Here is a 6703-nt window from a genome sequence, read left to right as displayed (position 1 = left end):
CTAAGTCTCTCTCGTCTCATTCTCCACAATGACTGAATAACGCAAGCTGCTTTTATTTGCCTATGCTGCCACAATATTGGATACATTTTTATAAGTTTATCCTTTCAATAAAGTTTGAAATTCTTTGTGTTGTACTGCTTTTTAATCAACTGCAGATAGAGATTTTTGAAGATGTGGAGGGAAAAAACCTAGTTACATATCAGTTTAATTTAGATTCAAATAAAACAATTTTTTGAATTTGCACTAACAAGAAGTCTGGAAAAGTGGTTGTAACTGTCTTAGAGTTGTTTGAGGATCAAGATAATTACAGTATACAGGATAACAGAGAATATAATATACTGGCATCCTATGTCTATTCAGCTAATCTCCATCCCTTGACAGATGTTCAAACACAGTATTTTAAAAATCTGACTTAAAAAAAACACAGGGTGAGTCACTTATTAGATATAAACAACATGATAAGGAATTCAAAGTATGAAAACCTTTAAATTATAATCCATGCAAAGTAACATGAGAAATGAAGTGCAGAATCAAATGTTTATTGATCATGTTCCTAACAAATCTTAACTATGATAAGTTGAAGATCAAGGTGCAGATACAGTTAAAAAATCTTTTAGGGAACAATAAAAACAAAATAATAAACAAAGGCAACACTAATAGCAAACCTAAGAAGAATGACTTTTATTTCTGGTGTTCATTTCTGAAGGCTTTGACATTTGAGTTACATTCATCTGCCACAACCAAGAAAACCCAAATAACTAAGTGTTGTGCAGGGACCTACACTGGACTGGGATAGAATTCGTTAGTGTAGGAGGTCAGGCTGCAGAGCTACAACACAGGATTCTGGAACCACTATTCCAGTTCATATGTTGGAACAGCAGCTGCTGCTGCTCTACAGTCTCTTATGGGATTCCTGAAATCCATGTAATTACTGATGCTTGGGTCCCACTCTCAATGCTTCTGAGCCCTATTAAGGGCTGGTGTTCTGCAGAGGGACCTGTCCTACAAAGAGGATGGAAATACTGCCCACTGCACCTAATTCACATTGTGCCCAAAACTGTTTGGAATTTTTATCTCTTTTTAAATCTGCTGCATAGAACATTTTAATTAAAATTAAAAAAAAAAATCTCAAGTTATATTTTTCAGATTTCCAGTGAATAGTTTAATTTTGGGGTTGGGGCAGGGCTAAAACATTTTTAGGGAATCATTCAAGAGTGGTTTAGATATAATTCAGCTTTAAGGGAGGGAATGAACTAATTTAGTTTTGCTCAACCTCCAGCCCACGGGTTAGATCCAGCCCATAAAGCAGTGACATCTGGCCCCTGGAGCCCCCTACAGGTTTGAAAATTTGGTGGTGGGGGAGCAGTAGCAGCATTAACTGTCAGCTGCCAAATTTACAGACCTCTAGGGAGTCCCACAGGCTGGATAACATAGTCCTGCATGCTCAACATGTGCTGGGCTAGATCCAGCATGTGAGATCAGGTCAGCAAGCAGCTAGATCAAGTGTGTGGAATCAGGCTCTCACAAGATTAGGGCAGCATAAGGGATTGAGCCAGCATGTGGCTAGATCTGGCACACAGGACTGGGCTGGTATCTAGGATTGTGCCTGTGCACAGACCTGGTGTTCAGGATCCTGATCACAGACCAGCCCCACACCATTCATCTGGCCCGTGGGGCTAGAAGGTTGAACATTACTGGAGTAAATGATGTTTCAAAGTTCCTTGCATCCCAATTTTCTATGATTTTGTAATGGGAATTTCCAATAATTTTTTAAAATTGAACTGAAACCCAAATTTTCCACTGAAAAAAGATTTGATGGTAATATTTGACAAGCCCTATCACTGAGCTGTCCCCTTTTTAAAAAAAAGGCAGTGGTGGCAGGAGGGGGAGGGGGGATTCCTTTATTTTTCACTTTAAAATGTCACATTTTCCTGTGTCCAATTAGTTTACATACTGTACTCCATTTAAAAGAGAAAAGGTATTCCCAGATCTTGGAAACTGAACAAAAAATAACCCCACTTTCTCTGGTTTGAATGACCTGTTGTTGGAGCACAATCACAGGAGAAGGTAGCAAAAAGGGGTTATCTTTTTGATCTGGGACAGACGTTCAATAAACTGATTTAACCTCAATCAGCCAGGTCTGATACTACATCTATCCAGGTTTATCTTAAACCAGTTCCAGCAATTTTGAAAGTGGTTTATGTGCACTGAACTTCTGTTGTGTTACAGATTTGAACCAATTTCTGATCACTTATATGGGTTTATGTGTAATTTCTGTCCTTAGTCTTTGGGTTTCCTTGATTCCAAAACTGAATGGGGCACCAAATACTGGAGTAGCCTAAAGATTGCTGAAATTTATTGCTGATTTGCCACTACAAGGTAGCCATTTGGATATCCAGGGATCCCTGAGGTATAGACAACTCAGCCATTCCCCTTTCTCTTTTGAACATCTCATACATGGGGCAAATCATGAACAGCTTAAAACAAAAGATCTTTGTCAGCTTTGTCCTCTTAGAAAGGTGCTAAACAGCCATAGCACACCCCTCACATCCAAGCTGTATCCATACCTTGCCATTCTTCCTCCACTAGATATTCATACTTTTTGATCTTTTTGATCACTGATGCTTCTAGTCCATGATTTTTGCTCACCCTGGGTGAGCTCACCCTACATTGTATTAGTGGGTTAATGCACCATAAAATAGGTTGCTGTGCCTAATGCACATTTGTTTAGTACCTCAGGGCATCTATACATGTGCTCCAGGGGTGGGAGGCACTTTAATTAGAACAGCTCCATTTAATGAGCTTTAGATAAAGGGCCCCCACTGCCATTTTGAAGTGTGGTGATGCTGATACATAAGATGCAGAGGCTAGCTGGAGTATGATAATTACCACGCTCCAACAGCTTTGATTAATCACATCTGCTCTGATGCATGGTAATTACAGCACGTTGGGGGCAGCCTCTGCATTCATGTATAGGCATCCTCACATTGGATGCACTAAATTTAATGTGCATTAGGAAAAGCACTTTAGTGCATATGTAGATGCACCCTCTGATACCTTGTTCATTTCCTTCTCTCTTTCTCTTCTCTGTGCATGTTTTGAAGCAGGCCAGTGCAGGGAATGCCATCACCATCTCCAGTTCTCAGAATCCATTCATTCAAAAACATTTTCATCACTACAAGTGAACATATAAATTATATGTAAGACTTTAGCAAATATAGTTAAGCATTCCATATTAATGCCAGTTTGACTATTAGTCCTCTTCTACTGAGTGGACCGTGAAAAAGTTCCATTATGGAACTGGGTTCAGATTCACAAATATATTGCATATAATCTATTTAGATGCTTTGACTCCCATTGATTTTAGTGGGAAGTAAGTATCTCAGTTTCTTTGTTGATCTAGACCTGGTCATTTAGCTGAAGCAACACTGCTTCATCGTTTTAGTCTGAGGAAGCCTTGCTTGTTGTGAACAGATGGAAAATTTCAAGGACAACAGTGTGTCAAAGTTCAGGGGTTCATAGAATCATAGTCTGGTTGTCGTTCAATGATACTGAACAGTATTTCTCAAGACTTGTACAGTTCATGCAAAACTTTTTCCTCCTGCTGCCCTCACCAGCTCAGAGTGGGTGCATTTCCTTATTGCAAAGATACTGAAAAATGACCATGCACACTAGTAAATCAAGGGGGAGAAAATTGTGTAGTTCATAAATAACTGTACAGTTAAAGGAACAATTCAGCAGCTTTGAACTTGATTGAGAGAATTATATTTTATTTATAGGGGCGGAAAGACTGCAATATGAATATTTGAGATTTTGTAAAGATTGGAGTACTGTAAAGATAAGAGCTATTAAAGAGGCTCCAGTGCCTGAATTTTACCCTACTCTTCCCTACCCATAAAAAAAGAGGATTTATCAGATGAGTTTGGTCTCTCTTCAGGTTCTTTCTCTCTTTAAAACTGCTTAGTATGACAAAATGCAGTTGGGCCATTTTTGAGCACACCATCCTTTCTCTCAAGATTCCATATTAATAAGGGAGTTTAAAAATTCTTTCCTGTAAAATACAAGGATTTATCACATGAAAATTTTGACTGCAGTGGCATTGAAACAGAATGCATTTCCTGATAATCTAGCAACAATTTATTCCCACTAATATTTCCTCAAGTAGCAAGTAAGCATTAAGTTGAATGTAGCTGCTTGGAAAAAAAAATCAGGGTCATTAAAAAGGCATAAGCATAGAGCTTACTTCAGGAAAATCAGTACATTTTCTAAAGAATCTTGGATCTGCTTTTCATTCTCCAATGAACAGAAACACACACACACATACACACACACAAAAAGCTCATCAGTCACTCTCATGTCTCCTGCCTCCCCTAGAATCCACAATTCCAATCATCTATTCACTAGGCACTTAAAATGTAAGTATTCAGAACTTGTCATCTCCCTTTGCATGATCATGTTGGCTATATGTACTGGTGAATATAGCCCAGAGGATGTGCGTTGTTGAGACCTGAGCTTGATGTAAAGTGTTTCTGATCTCAGATGTTCTAATCAGGTGATAATCTTTTAACAGATGTGAGGCAATTCACCCCCACCTCCAGCTAATAAAGGATAAATCTAGTTTTAGCTATTTATTGTGGCCAACTATAAAAAGAGCTGTCTATAGAGAAAAACCTTGACATGTAGTAACCGTAGCAAAAACTGTAGTTGTTCTAGCTTCCCTTTGAATATGTGTTTACTAAAACAGATACCTGAGGGATATGGGATCTTTTTTAAAAGTTGGTCTTCTCAGATGAGAGGGATAGAGAACTGAAACTAACTCTCTACCTGCAACAGTCATTCATCCAGATAGAAAAATAATGTGTATGTGTTGGCTTCCACTGTTATTCAGTTCAAAATTTGAGAATAAGGTAGATAACATTGACATTGAAATTAATGTATACTGACAACTGAAATCTATAATATTGATTAAATGAATTTATGCTTGCAACTTATTGAAATAAATACACTACATTAAGAATTTCTTACAGCTTGCACAGAAACAGATAACCAGCAACAACTATTGGTCTCATCAGCAAAAATATTATACATTTAATTTGTCAATTGATCTTTTCTAGAGAGAGGATCAAGGCTGGTTCAACAAACTGGTTTCATATTGTTAGACAGATAAAATTTCAGGTGAACCTGAGAGCAGAATGAGTAAAGACAGGGAGTACAGGCCCAGTGTACTGGGTGTCTAAACTGTTTTACAGTGCATTATAATCAAGTATACAAATCTGTTGGTGCTTCTCAAGGGGAACCCAGCCAATTCAATTATAGTGGCACCTATAGGAGACAGTTTGGTGAAGCCAGAAAATGGCCTAAAATTTGGGGGGCTAATCTCTGGACAGGATTCAGGAACAGGTGTAACAGCAGGTTGTTTATCAAGGGTTAAATTCAGCTCTGAACAGAAGGCCTATGTATCACTTGAGCACTATTTGTGTTCTTAACACAATGGTTCTTAAGCATTAGATGGGTGAAATCCTATCCCCACTGAAATCAAAGGACATTCCACTGTATTGTTTATGGCTTTTATTGTTAATAGATACATAACACTTTAGGTGGCTCATGCAAAATTTCTACTGAGACCCCAAGAAAACAAGAACTATGATTCTTCTTATGGAAAGCCATTTGTCCCCATGTGGTCCGAGTCATACTTTATACAAAGGGTTGGTGACAGAAGGTTGGAATAGAGACATTTTACAGTCTTTAACCAGTCTGCAGTCACTGCCACTGTTATTATTAGCTTTACTGGACAGCTCAGAGAATTTTGTAATCAGCTGTTCTACAGCCATTTTGTTTCAGCCTCTCCTCCTGATAGAAGCTTTGTTCATCAGAATCTTCACTCTAACTCTGTACTGGCAAACAAACCACTTTGACTGTTGCTACTTGGGTATTAATCTCCAGTTGTTATCTGTTTTCCTCTAGCCTGTATTTTCTTGAGGGAATTCACCAACTGTCCCCTTAAAAAAATGCAAGTGATACCCAAGAGCTCTGTTATGCTAAAATGGACCCAGCTCAAAATAGCTATGTATGACTACTTCATAATCCATCTCTGTATTCTCTTTTGATTATGAAGTGTAATCAGCTACCGCCACAATCTTTTCTACCAGTATCTTCCCATCTTTCTTCTCCTGCACTCCTGTAAAGGGACACATATTGTTCATTGTGGTCCATTACTACTGCTTTAAAACCTATCCAAACAGTTACATTTTTACAGTTGCAAGTTGATTCTCTAATCCATTGGGTTTTGCAGATGTAGGAATAAGTTATCATTTCTGCATACCAATAAAATGCTTCATATGATCATTGCATACTCCAGGAGCATCTACACATTACCCTCTGGTGACATAGTGACATGTTACATAGTCGTACAGTGCATTATGGCAACACAGTGATCACATGGATCTACATGTAATTGCCAGCTACATCACTATGCAGCACGTTTCCCCAGTATAGCATGCCACTACTGTAACAGCCTGTACTGTGTCAAGCAAAAGGAAGTACTAAAGTTACAGCGCTGTAGCAATGTTGTCATATGGTGATGTGTAGACATGCCCTATATGTACAACAGACTCTACAACTTCCTTTAGTCAACTCACATTTTGACAGAACTCAGGTTGAAAATAAGAATCCCTATCCACCTGATCAGCAGGCTTCACATACC

This window comes from Gavialis gangeticus, unplaced genomic scaffold (genome assembly GCF_001723915.1).
Source record: "Gavialis gangeticus isolate Ggan-Ray unplaced genomic scaffold, GavGan_comp1, whole genome shotgun sequence".
Taxonomy (NCBI): Eukaryota; Metazoa; Chordata; order Crocodylia; family Gavialidae; genus Gavialis; species Gavialis gangeticus.
Note: the sequence above shows the minus strand (reverse complement) of the source record.